The following is a 12405-nucleotide window of genomic DNA, read 5'->3' as shown; positions in this document are numbered from 1 at the left end:
AGCGGGCCTCAGAAAACGCATTGCGATTCCCCTTGGACCATCGCAAAGTGCCCCCAGAGGAAGGCTTTGGGTAGAACTGAACTCCCCAAGGGAGCCTTTATGCAGCCCCACATGCAACTGGACCCTCCGGGTTCACTCTTTCACCGCAAGCCTAAATATAGCCCTAGCACGCCTGGCAGTCTACTGAAAGCTCGGGCCACAGAAAAAGAGTTTCAAGCCCCTTTCGCCCATCCAAAGTGCTCCCAAAGGAAGGCTTTGGGTACATCTGAACTCCCCAGGGGAGCCTTTATGCAGCCCCACATGCAACTGGACCCTCCGTGTTCGCTCTTTACAGCAACACTAAATATAACCCTAGCCAGCATGGCAGAAGACTGAAAACTCGTGCCACCGAAAAAGAGTTTCAAGCCCCTTTCGCCCATCCAAAAGTGCCCCCAAAGGAAGGCTTTGGGTACAACTGAACTCCCCAGGGGAGCCTTTATGCAGACCCACATGCAACTGGACCTTCCGGGTTCACTCTTTCACAGCAACCCTAAATATAGCCCTGGCCCGCCTGGCAGTCGACTGGAAACTCGGGCCCCAGAAAATGCTTTTCAAGCCTAATTCGCCCATCCAAAAGTGCCCCCAGAGGAAGGCTTTGGGTACAACTGAACTCCCCAGGGGAGCCTTAATGCAGCCCCACATGCAACTGGACCCTCCTTGTTCCCTGTTTACGAGCAACCCTAAATATACCCCTAGCCACCATGGCAGAAGACTGAAAACTCGGGCTCCAGAAAATGCGTTTCAAGCCCCATTCACCCATCCAGAAGTGCCCCCAAAGGAAGGCTTTGGGTACAAGTGAACTCCCCAGGGGAGCCTTTATGCAGCCCCACATGCAACTGGACCCTCCGGGTTCACTCTTTCACAGCAACCCTAAATATATCCCTCGGCGCAATGGGAGAAGACTGAAAAAGCGGGCCTCAGAAAACGCATTGCGATTCCCCTTGGACCATCCAAAAGTGCCCCCAAAGGAAGGCTTTGGGTACAACTGGACTCCCCAGGGGAGCCTTTATGCAGTCCCACATGCAACTGGACCCTCCGGGTTCACTCTTTCACAGCAACCCTAAATATACCCCTGGCCCGCCTGGCAGTCGACTGAAGACTCGAGCCCCAGAAAATGTGTTTAAAGCCTAATTTGCCCATCCAAAAGTGCCCCCAAACGAAGGCTTTGGGTACAACTGAACTCCCCAGGGGAGCCTTTACGCAGCCCTACATGCAACTGGACCCTCCGTGTTCGTTCTTTACAGCAACCCTAAATATAACCCTAGCCAGCATGGCAGAAGACTGAAAACTCGGGCCACAGAAAAAGCGTTTCAAGCCCCTTTCGCCCATCCAGAAGTAACCCCAAAGGAAGGCTTTGGGTACAAGTGAACTCCCCAGGGGAGCCTTTATGCAGCCCCACATGCAACTGGACCCTCCTTGTACACTGTTTACGAGCAACCCTAAATATACCCCTAGCCAGCATGGCAGAAGACTGAAAAGTCCAGCTCCAGAAAATGCATTTCAAGCCCCATTCACCCATCCAGAAGTGCCCCCAAAGGAAGGCTTTGATACAACTGATCTCTCCAGGGGAGCCTTAACGCAGCCCCACATGCAACTGGACCCTCTGGGTTCACTCTTTCACCGCAAGCCTAAATATAGCCCTCGGCGCAATGGGAGAAGTCTGAAAAATCGGGCCTCAGAAAACGCATTGCAATTCCCCTTGGACCATCCAAAAGTGCCCCCAAAGGAAGGCTTTGGGTACAACTGGACTCCCCAGGGGAGCCTTAACGCAGCCCCACATGCAACTGGACCCTCCGTATTTGCTCTTTCACAGCAACCCTAAATATAGCCCTGGCCCGCCTGGCAGTCGACTGAAAACTCGGGCTCCAGAAAATGCGTTTCACGCCCCATTCACCCATACAGAAATGCCCCCAAACAAAGGCTTTGGGTACAGCTGAACTCCCCAGGGGAGCCTTTATGCAGCCCCACATGCAACTGGATCCTCCTTGTTCGCTGTTTACGAGCAACCCTAAATATACCCCTAGCCACCATGGCAGAAGACTGAAAACTCGGGCTCCAGAAAATGCGTTTCAAGCCCCATTCACCCATCCAGAAGTGCCCCGAAAGGAAGGCTTTGGGTACAAGTGAACTCCCCAGGGGAGCCTTTATGCAGCCCCACATGCAACTGGACCCTCCGGGTTCACTCTTTTACTGCAAGCCTAAATATAGCCCTCGGCGCAATGGGAGAAGACTGAAAAAGCGGGCCTCAGAAAACGCATTGCAATTCCCCTTGGACCATCGCAAAGTGCCCCCAGAGGAAGGCTTTGGGTAGAACTGAACTCCCCAAGGGAGCCTTTATGCAGCCCCACATGCAACTGGACCCTCCGGGTTCACTCTTTCACCGCAAGCCTAAATATATCCCTAGCACGCCTGGCAGTCTACTGAAAGCTCGGGCCACAGAAAAAGAGTTTCAAGCCCCTTTCGCCCATCCAAAAGTGCCCCCAAAGGAAGGCTTTAGGTACATCTGAACTCCCCAGGGGAGCCTTTATGCAGCCCCACATGCAACTGGACCCTCCGTGTTCGCTCTTTACAGCAACACTAAATATAACCCTAGCTAGCATGGCAGAAGATTGAAAACTCGGGCCACAGAAAAAGAGTTTCAAGCCCCTTTCGCCCATCCAAAAGTGCCCCCAAAGGAAGGCTTTGGGTACAAGTGAACTCCCCAGGGGAGCCTTTATGCAGCCCCACATGCAACTGGACCCTCCGGGTTCACTCTTTCACAGCAACCCTAAATATAGCCCTGGCCCGCCTGGCAGTCGACTGAAAACTCGGGCCACAGAAAATGCGTTTCAAGCCTAATTCGCCCATCCAAACGTGCCCCCAGAGGAAGGCTTTGGGTACAACTGAACTCCCCAGGGGAGCCTTAATGCAGCCCCACATGCAACTGGACCCTCCTTGTTCCCTGTTTACGAGCAACCCTAAATATACCCCTAGCCACCATGGCAGAAGACTGAAAACTCGGGCTCCAGAAAATGCGTTTCAAGCCCCATTCACCCATCCAGAAGTGCCCCCAAACGAAGGCTTTGGGTACAACTGAACTCCCCAGGGGAGCCTTTATGCAGCCCCACATGCAACTGGACCCTCCGGGTTCACTCTTTCACAGCAACCCTAAATATATACCTCGGCGCAATGGGAGAAGACTGAAAAAGCGGGCCTCAGAAAACGCATTGCGATTCCCCTTGGACCATGCAAAAGTGCCCCCAAAGGAAGGCTTTGGGTACAACTGGACTCCCCAGGGGAGCCTTTATGCAGCCCCACATGCAACTGGACCCTCCGGGTTCACTCTTTCACCGCAACCCTAAATATACCCCTGGCCCGCCTGGCAGTCGACTGAAGACTCGAGCCCCAGAAAATGTGTTTAAAGCCTAATTTGCCCATCCAAAAGTGCCCCCAAACGAAGGCTTTGGGTACAACTGAACTCCCCAGGGGAGCCTTAACGCAGCCCCACATGCAACTGGACCCTCCGTGTTCGCTCTTTACAGCAACCCTAAGTATAGCCCAGCCAGCATGGCAGAAGACTGAAAACTCGGGCCACAGAAAAAGCGTTTCAAGCCCCTTTCGCCCATCCAGAAGTGCCCCCAAAGGAAGGCTTTGGGTACAAGTGAACTCCCCAGGGGAGCCTTTATGCAGCCCCACATTCAACTGGACCCTCCTTGTTCACTGTTTTCAAGCAACCCTAAATATACCCCTAGACACCATGGCAGAAGACTGAAAACTCGGGCCACAGAAAAAGCGTTTCAAGCCCCATTCACCCATCCAGAAGTGCCCCCAGAGGAAGGCTTTGGGTACAACTGAACTCCCCAGGGGGGCCTTTATGCAGCCCCACATGTAACTGGACCCTCTGGGTTCACTCTTTCACCGCAAGCCTAAATATAGCCCTAGCACGCCTGGCAGTCGACTGAAAGCTCGGGCCACAGAAAATGTGTTACGAGCCCCATTCGCCCATCCAAAAGTGCCCCCAAAGGAAGGCTTTGGGTACATCTGAACTCCCCAGGGGAGCCTTTACGCAGCCCCACATGCAACTGGACCCTCCGGGTTCGCTCTTTACAGCAACCCTAAATATAACCATAGCCAGCATGGCAGAAGACTGAAAACTAGGGCCACAGAAAAAGTTTTTCAAGCCCATTTTGCCCATCCAGAAGTGCCCCCAAAGGAAGGCTTTGGGTACAAGTGAACTCCCCAGGGGAGCCTTTATGCAGCCCCACATGCAACTGGACCCTCCTTGTTCACTGTTTACGAGCAACCCTAAATATACCCCTAGCCACCATGGCAGAAGACTGAAAACTCGGGCTCCAGAAAATGCGTTTCAAGCCCCATTCACCCATCCAGAAGTGCCCCCAAAGGAAGGCTTTGGGTACAAGTGAACTCCCCAGGGGATCCTTTATGAAGCCCCACATGCAACTGGACCCTCCGGGTTCACTCTTTCACCGCAAGCCTAAATATAGCCCTCGGCGCAATGGGAGAAGTCTGAAAAAGCGGGCCTCAGAAAACGCATTGCAATTCCCCTTGGACCATCCAAAAGTGCTCCCAAAGGAAGGCTTTGGGTACAACTGGACTCCCCAGGGGAGCCTTAACGCAGCCCCACATGCAACTGGACCCTCCGTATTCGCTCTTTCACAGCAACCCTAAATATAGCCCTGGCCCGCCTGGCAGTCGACTGAAAACTCGGGCCACAGAAAATGCATTAAAAGCTAAATTCGCCCATCCAGAAGTGCCCCCAAAGGAAGGCTTTGGGTACAACTGAGCTCCCCAGGGGAGCCTTTATGCAGCCCCACATGCAACTGGACCCTCCGGGTTCACTCTTTCACCGCAAGCGTAAATATAGCCATGGCCCGCCTGGCAGTCGACTGAAAGTTTGAGCCACAGAAAATGGGTTACGAGCCCCATTCGCCCATCCAAAAGTGCCCCCAGAGGAAGGCTTTGGGTACAACTGAACTCCCCAGGGGAGACTTTACGCAGCCCCACATGCAACTGGACCCTCCGTGTTCGCTCTTTACAGCAACCCTAAATATAACCCTAGCCAGCATGGCAGAAGACTGAAAACTCGGGCCACAGAAAAAGCGTATCAAGCCCCTTTCGCCCATCCAGAAGTGCCCCCAAAGGAAGGCTTTGGGTACATCTGAACTCCCCAGGGGAGCCTTTATGCAGCCCCACATGCAACTGGACCCTCCGGGTTCACTCTTTCACAGCAACCCTAAATATAGCCCTGGCCCGCCTGGCAGTCGACTGAAAACTCGGGCCCCAAAAAATGCGTTAAAAGCCTAATTCGCCCATCCAAAAGTGCCCCCAAAGGAAGTCTTTGGGTACAACTGAACTCCCCAGGGGAGCCTTAATGCAGCCCCACATGCAACTGGACCCTCCTTGTTCCCTGTTTACGAGCAACCCTAAATATACCCCTAGCCACCATGGCAGAAGACTGAAAACTCGGGCTCCAGAAAATGCGTTTCAAGCCCCATTCACCCATCCAGAAGTGCCCCCAAAGGAAGGCTTTGGGTACAACTGAACTCCCCAGGGGAGCCTTTATGCAGCCCCACATGCAACTGGACCCTCCGGGTTCGCTCTTTCACAGCAACCCTAAATATATCCCTCGGCGCAATGGGAGAAGACTGAAAAAGCGGGCCTCAGAAAACGCATTGCGATTCCCCTTGGACCATGCAAAAGTGCCCCCAAAGGAAGGCTTTGGGTACAACTGGACTCCCAGGGGAGCCTTAACGCAGCCCCACATGCAACTGGACCCTCCGTATTCGCTCTTTCACAGCAACCCTAAATATAGCCCTGGCCCGCCTGGCAGTCGACTGGAAACTCGGGCCACAGAAAATGCATTAAAAGCCTAATTCGCCCATCCAAAAGTGCCCGCAGAGGAAGGCTTTGGGTACAACTGAACTCCCCAGGGGAGCCTTTATGCAGCCCCACATGCAACTGGACCCTCCGGGTTCACTCTTTCACAGCAACCCTAAATATAGCCCTGGCCCGCCTGGCAGTCGACTGAAAACTCGAGCCCCAGAAAATGTGTTTAAAGCCTAATTCGCCCAGCCAAAAGTGCCCCCAAACGAAGGCTTTGGGTACAACTGAACTCCCCAGGGGAGCCTTAACGCAGCCCCACATGCAACTGGACCCTCCGTGTTCGCTCTTTACAGCAACCCTAAATATAGCCCAGCCAGCATGGCAGAAGACTGAAATCTCGGGCCACAGAAAAAGCGTTTCAAGCCCCTTTCGCCCATCCAGAAGTGCCCCCAAAGGAAGGCTTTGGGTACAAGTGAACTCCCCAGGGGAGCCTTTATGCAGCCCCACATGTAACTGGACCCTCTGGGTTCACTCTTTCACCGCAAGCCTAAATATAGCCCTAGGACGCCTGGCAGTCGACTGAAAGCTCGGGCCACAGAAAATGTGTTACGAGCCCCATTCGGCCATCCAAAAGTGCCCCCAAAGGAAGGCTTTGGGTACATCTGAACTCCCCAGGGGAGCCTTTACGCAGCCCCACATGCAACTGGACCCTCCGTGTTCGCTCTTTACAGCAACCCTAAATATAACCCTAGCCAGCATGGCAGAAGACTGAAAACTCGGGCCACAGAAAAAGCGTTTCAAGCCCCTTTCGCCCAACCAAAAGTGCCCCCAGTGGAAGGCTTTGGGTACAAGTAAACTCCCCAGGGGAGCCTTTATGCAGCCCCACATGTAACTGGACCCTCCGGGTTCACTCTTTCACAGCAACCCTAAATATAGCCCTGGCCCGCCTGGCAGTCGACTGAAAACTCGGGCCCCAGAAAATGCGTTAAAAGCCTAATTCGCCCATCCAAAAGTGCCCCCAGAGGAAGGCTTTGGGTACAACTGAACTCCCCAGGGGAGCCATAATGCAGCCCCACATGCAACTGGACCCTCCTTGTTCCTTGTTTACGAGCAACCCTAAATATACCCCTAGCCACCATGGCAGAAGACTGAAAACTCGGGCTCCAGAAAATGCGTTTCAAGCCCCATTCACCCATCCAGAAGTGCCCCCAAAGGAAGGCTTTGGGTACAAGTGAACTCCCCAGGGGATCCTTTACGCAGCCCCACATGCAACTGGACCCTCCGGGTTCACTCTTTCACCGCAAGCCTAAATATAGCCCTCGGCGCAATGGGAGAAGTCTGAAAAAGCGGGCCTCAGAAAACGCATTGCAATTCCCCTTGGACCATCCAAAAGTGCCCCCAAAGGAAGGCTTTGGGTACAACTGGACTCCCCAGGGGAGCCTTAATGCAGCCCCACATGCAACTGGACCCTCCGTAATCGCTCTTTCACAGCAACCCTAAATATATCCCTGGCCCGCCTGGCAGTCGACTGAAAACTCGGGCCACAGAAAATGCATTAAAAGCTAAATTCGCCCAACCAGAAGTGCCCCCAAAGGAAGGCTTTGGGTACAACTGAGCTCCCCAGGGGAGCCTTTATGCAGCCCCACATGCAACTGGACCCTCCGGGTTCACTCTTTCACCGCAAACCTAAATATAGCCATGGCCCGCCTGGCAGTCGACTGAAAACTCGAGCCCCAGAAAATGCGTTAAAAGCCTAATTCGCCCATCCAAAAGTGCCCCCAAAGGAAGGCTTTGGGTACAACTGAACTCCCCAGGGGAGCCTTAACGGAGCCCCACATGCAACTGGACCCTCCGTGTTCGCTCTTTACAGTAACCCTAAATATAGCCCTAGCCAGCATGGCAGAAGACTGAAAACTCGGGCCACAGAAAAAGTGTTTCAAGCCCCTTTCGCCCATCCAGAAGTGCCCCCAAAGGAAGGCTTTGGGTACAAGTGAACTCCCCAGGGGAGCCTTTATGCAGCCCCACATGCAACTGGACCCTCCGTGTTCGCTCTTTCTCAGCAACCCTAACTATAACCCTAGCCACCATGGCAGAAGACTGAAAACTCGGGCCACAGAAAAAGCGTTTCAAGCCCCTTTCGCCCGTACAGAAGTGCCCCCAAAGGAAGGCTTTGGGTACAAGAGAACTCCCCAGGGGAGCCTTTATGCAGCCCCACATGCAGCTGGACCCTCCTTGTTCGCTGTTTACGAGCAACCCTTAATATACCCCTAGCCACCATGGCAGAATACTGAAAACTCGTGCTCCAGAAAATGCGTTTCACGCCCCATTCACCCATCCAGAAGTGCCCCCAAACGAAGGCTTTGGGTACAACTGAACTCCCCAGGGGAGCCTTTATGCAGCCTCACATGCAACTGGATCCTCCTTGTTCGCTGTTTACGAGCAACCCTAAATATACCCCTAGCCACCATGGCAGAAGACTGAAAACTCGGGCTCCAGAAAATGCGTTTCAAGCCCCATTCACCCATCCAGAAGTGCCCCCAAAGGAAGGCTTTGGGTACAACTGAACTCCCCAGGGGAGCCTTTATGCAGCCCCACATGCAACTGGACCCTCCGGGTTCACTCTTTCACAGAAACCCTAAATATAGCCCTCGGCGCAACGGGAGAAGTCTGAAAAAGCTGGCCTAAGAAAACGCATTGCGATTCCCCTTGGACCATCGCAAAGTGCCCCCAGAGGAAGGCTTTGGGTAGAACTGAACTCCCCAAGGGAGCGTTTACGCAGCCCCACATGCAACTGGACCCTCCGGGTTCACTCTTTCACCGCAAGCCTAAATATATCCCTAGCACGCCTGGCAGTCTACTGAAAGCTCGGGCCACACAAAAAGAGTTTCAAGCCCCTTTCGCCCGTCCAAAAGTGCCCCCAAAGGAAGGCTTTGGGTACATCTGAACTCCCCAGGGGAGCCTTTACGCAGCCCCACATGCAACTGGACCCTCCGTGTTCGCTCTTTACAGCAACCCTAAATATAACCCTAGCCAGCATGGCAGAAGACTGAAAACTCGGGCCACAGAAAAAGAGTTTCAAGCCCCTTTCGCCCATCCAAAAGTGCCCCCAAAGGAAGGCTTTGGGTACAAGTGAACTCCCCAGGGGAGCCTTTATGCAGCCCCACATGCAACTGGACCCTCCGGGTTCACTCTTTCACAGCAACCCTAAATATAGCCCTGGCCCGCCTGGCAGTCGACTGAAAACTCGGGCCCCAGAAAATGCGTTAAAAGCCTAATTCGCCCATCCAAATGTGCCCCCAAAGGAAGGCTGTGGGTACATCTGAACTCCCCAGGGGAGCCTTCATGCAGCCCCACATGCAACTGGACCCTCCGTGTTCGCTCTTTACAGCAACCCTAAATATAACCCTAGCCAGCATGGCAGAAGACTGAAAACTCGGGCCACAGAAAAAGAGTTTCAAGCCCCTTTCGCCCATCCAAAAGTGCCCCCAAAGGAAGGCTTTGGGTACAAGTGAACTCCCCAGGGGAGCCTTTATGCAGCCCCACATGCAACTGGACCCTCCGGGTTCACTCTTTCACAGCAACCCTAAATATAGCCCTGGCCCGCCTGGCAGTCGACTGAAAGCTCGGGCCACAGAAAATGCGTTTCAAGCCCCTTTCGCCCGTACAGAAGTGCCCCCAAGCGAAGGCTTTGGGTACAAGAGAATTCCCCAGGGGAGCCTTTATGCAGCCCCACATGCAGCTGGACCCTCCTTGTTCGCTGTTTACGAGCAACCCTAAATATACCCCTAGCCACCATGGCAGAAGACTGAAAACTCGGGCTCCAGAAAATGCGTTTCACGCCCCATTCACCCATCCAGAAGTGCCCCCAAACGAAGGCTTTGGGTACAACTGAACTCCCCAGGGGAGCCTTTATGCAGCCCCACATGCAACTGGATCCTCCTTGTTCGCTGTTTACGAGCAACCCTAAATATACCCCTAGCCATCATGGCAGAAGACTGAAAACTCGGGCTCCAGAAAATGCGTTTCAAGCCCCATTCACCCATCCAGAAGTGCCCCCAAAGGAAGGCTTTGGGTACAACTGAACTCCCCAGGGGAGCCTTTATGCAGCCCCACATGCAACTGGACCCTCCGGGTTCACTCTTTCACAGAAACCCTAAATATCACCCTCGTCGCAACGGGAGAGGACTGAAAAAGCTGGCCTAAGAAAACGCATTGCGATTCCCCTTGGACCATCGCAAAGTGCCCCCAGAGGAAGGCTTTGGGTAGAACTGAACTCCCCAAGGGAGCCTTTACGCAGCCCCACATGCAACTGGACCCTCCGGGTTTTCTCTTTCACCGCAAGCCTAAATATAGCCCTAGCACGCCTGGCAGTCTACTGAAAGCTCGGGCCACACAAAAAGAGTTTCAAGCCCCTTTCGCCCGTCCAAAGTGCCCCCAAAGGAAGGCTTTGGGTACATCTGAACTCCCCAGGGGAGCCTTTATGCAGCCCCACATGCAACTGGACCCTCCGTGTTCGCTCTTTACAGCAACCCTAAATATAACCCTAGCCAGCATGGCAGAAGACTGAAAACTCGGGCCACAGAAAAAGAGTTTCAAGCCCCTTTCGCCCATCCAAAAGTGCCCCCAAAGGAAGGCTTTGGGTACAAGTGAACTCCCCAGGGGAGCCTTTATGCAGCCCCACATGCAACTGGACCCTCCGGGTTCACTCTTTCACAGCAACCCTAAATATAGCCCTAGCCCGCCTGGCAGTCGACTGAAAACTCGGGCCCCAGAAAATGCGTTAAAAGCCTAATTCGCCCATCCAAAAGTGCCCCCAAAGGAAGGCTTTGGGTACAACTGAACTCCCCAGGGGAGCCTTCATGCAGCCCCACATGCAACTGGACCCTCCGTGTTCGCTCTTTACAGCAACCCTAAATATAACCCTAGCCAGCATGGCAGAAGACTGAAAACTCGGGCCACAGAAAAAGAGTTTCAAGCCCCTTTCGCCCATCCAAAAGTGCCCCCAAAGGAAGGCTTTGGGTACAAGTGAACTCCCCAGGGGAGCCTTTATGCAGCCCCACATGCAACTGGACCCTCCGGGTTCACTCTTTCACAGCAACCCTAAATATAGCCCTGGCCCGCCTGGCAGTCGACTGAAAACTCGGGCCACAGAAAATGCGTTTCAAGTCTAATTCGCCCGTCCAGAAGTTCCCCCAAAGGAAGGCTTTGGGTACAAGAGAACTCCCCAGGGGAGCCTTTATGCAGCCCCACATGCAGCTGGACCCTCCTTGTTCGCTGTTTACGAGCAACCCTAAATATACCCGTAGCCACCATGGCAGAAGACTGAAAACTCGGGCTCGAGAAAATGCGATTCACGCCCCATTCACCCATACAGAAGTGCCCCCAAACGAAGGTTTTGGGTACAACTGAACTCCCCAGGGGAGCCTTTATGCAGCCCCACATGCAACTGGATCCTCCTTGTTCGCTGTTTACGAGCAACCCTAAATATACCCCGAGCCACCATGGCAGAAAACTGAAAACTCGGGCTCCAGAAAATGCGTTTCAAGCCCCATTCACCCATCCAGAAGTGCCCCCAAAGGAAGGCTTTGGGTACAACTGAACTCCCCAGGGGAGCCTTTATGCAGCCCCACATGCAACTGCACCCTCCGGGTTCACTCTTTTACTGCAAGCCTAAATATAGCCCTCGGCGCAACGGGAGAGTACTGAAAAAGCGGGTCTAAGAAAACGCATTGCGATTCCCCTTGGACCATCGCAAAGTGCCCCCAGAGGAAGGCTTTCGGTAGAACTGAACTCCCCAAGGTAGCCTTTACGCAGCCCCACATGCAACTGGACCCTCCGGGTTCACTCTTTCACCGCAAGCCTAAATATATCCCTAGCACGCCTGGCAGTCTACTGAAAGCTCGGGCCACAGAAAAAGAGTTTCAAGCCCCTTTCACCCGTCCAAAAGTGCCCCCAAAGGAAGGCTTTGGGTACATCTGAACTCCCCAGGGGAGCCTTTATGCAGCCCCACATGCAACTGGACCCTCCGGGTTCACTCTTTCACAGCAACCCTAAATAAAGCCCTGGCCCGCCTGGCAGTCGATTGAAAACTCGGGCCCCAGAAAATGCGTTAAAAGCCTAATTCGCCCATCCAAAAGTGCCCCAAAGGAAGGCTTTGGGTACAATTGAACTCCCCAGGGGAGCCTTTATGCAGCCCCACATGCAACTGGACCCTCCGGGTTCACTCTTTCACAGCAACCCTAAATATAGCCCTGGCCCGCCTGGCAGACGACTGAAAAATCGGGCCCCAGAAAACGTGCCAAAAGCCCCATTCGACCATCCAGAAGTGCCCCCAAAGGAAGGCTTTGGGTACAACTGAACTCCCCAGGGGAGCCTTAATGCAGCCCCAAATGCAACTGGACCCTCCTTGTTCCCTGTTTACGAGCAACCCTAAATATACCCCTAGCCACCATGGCAGAAAACTGAAAACTCGGGCTCCAGAAAATGCGTTTCAAGCCCCATTCACCCATCCAGAAGTGCCCCCAAACGAAGGCTTTGGGTACA

Source organism: Anas platyrhynchos, chromosome 8, assembly GCF_047663525.1.
Source record: "Anas platyrhynchos isolate ZD024472 breed Pekin duck chromosome 8, IASCAAS_PekinDuck_T2T, whole genome shotgun sequence".
In the NCBI taxonomy this organism is placed as follows: Eukaryota; Metazoa; Chordata; class Aves; order Anseriformes; family Anatidae; genus Anas; species Anas platyrhynchos.
The sequence above is the reverse complement of the archived record's forward strand: the minus strand, read 5'-3'. Positions refer to the sequence as shown.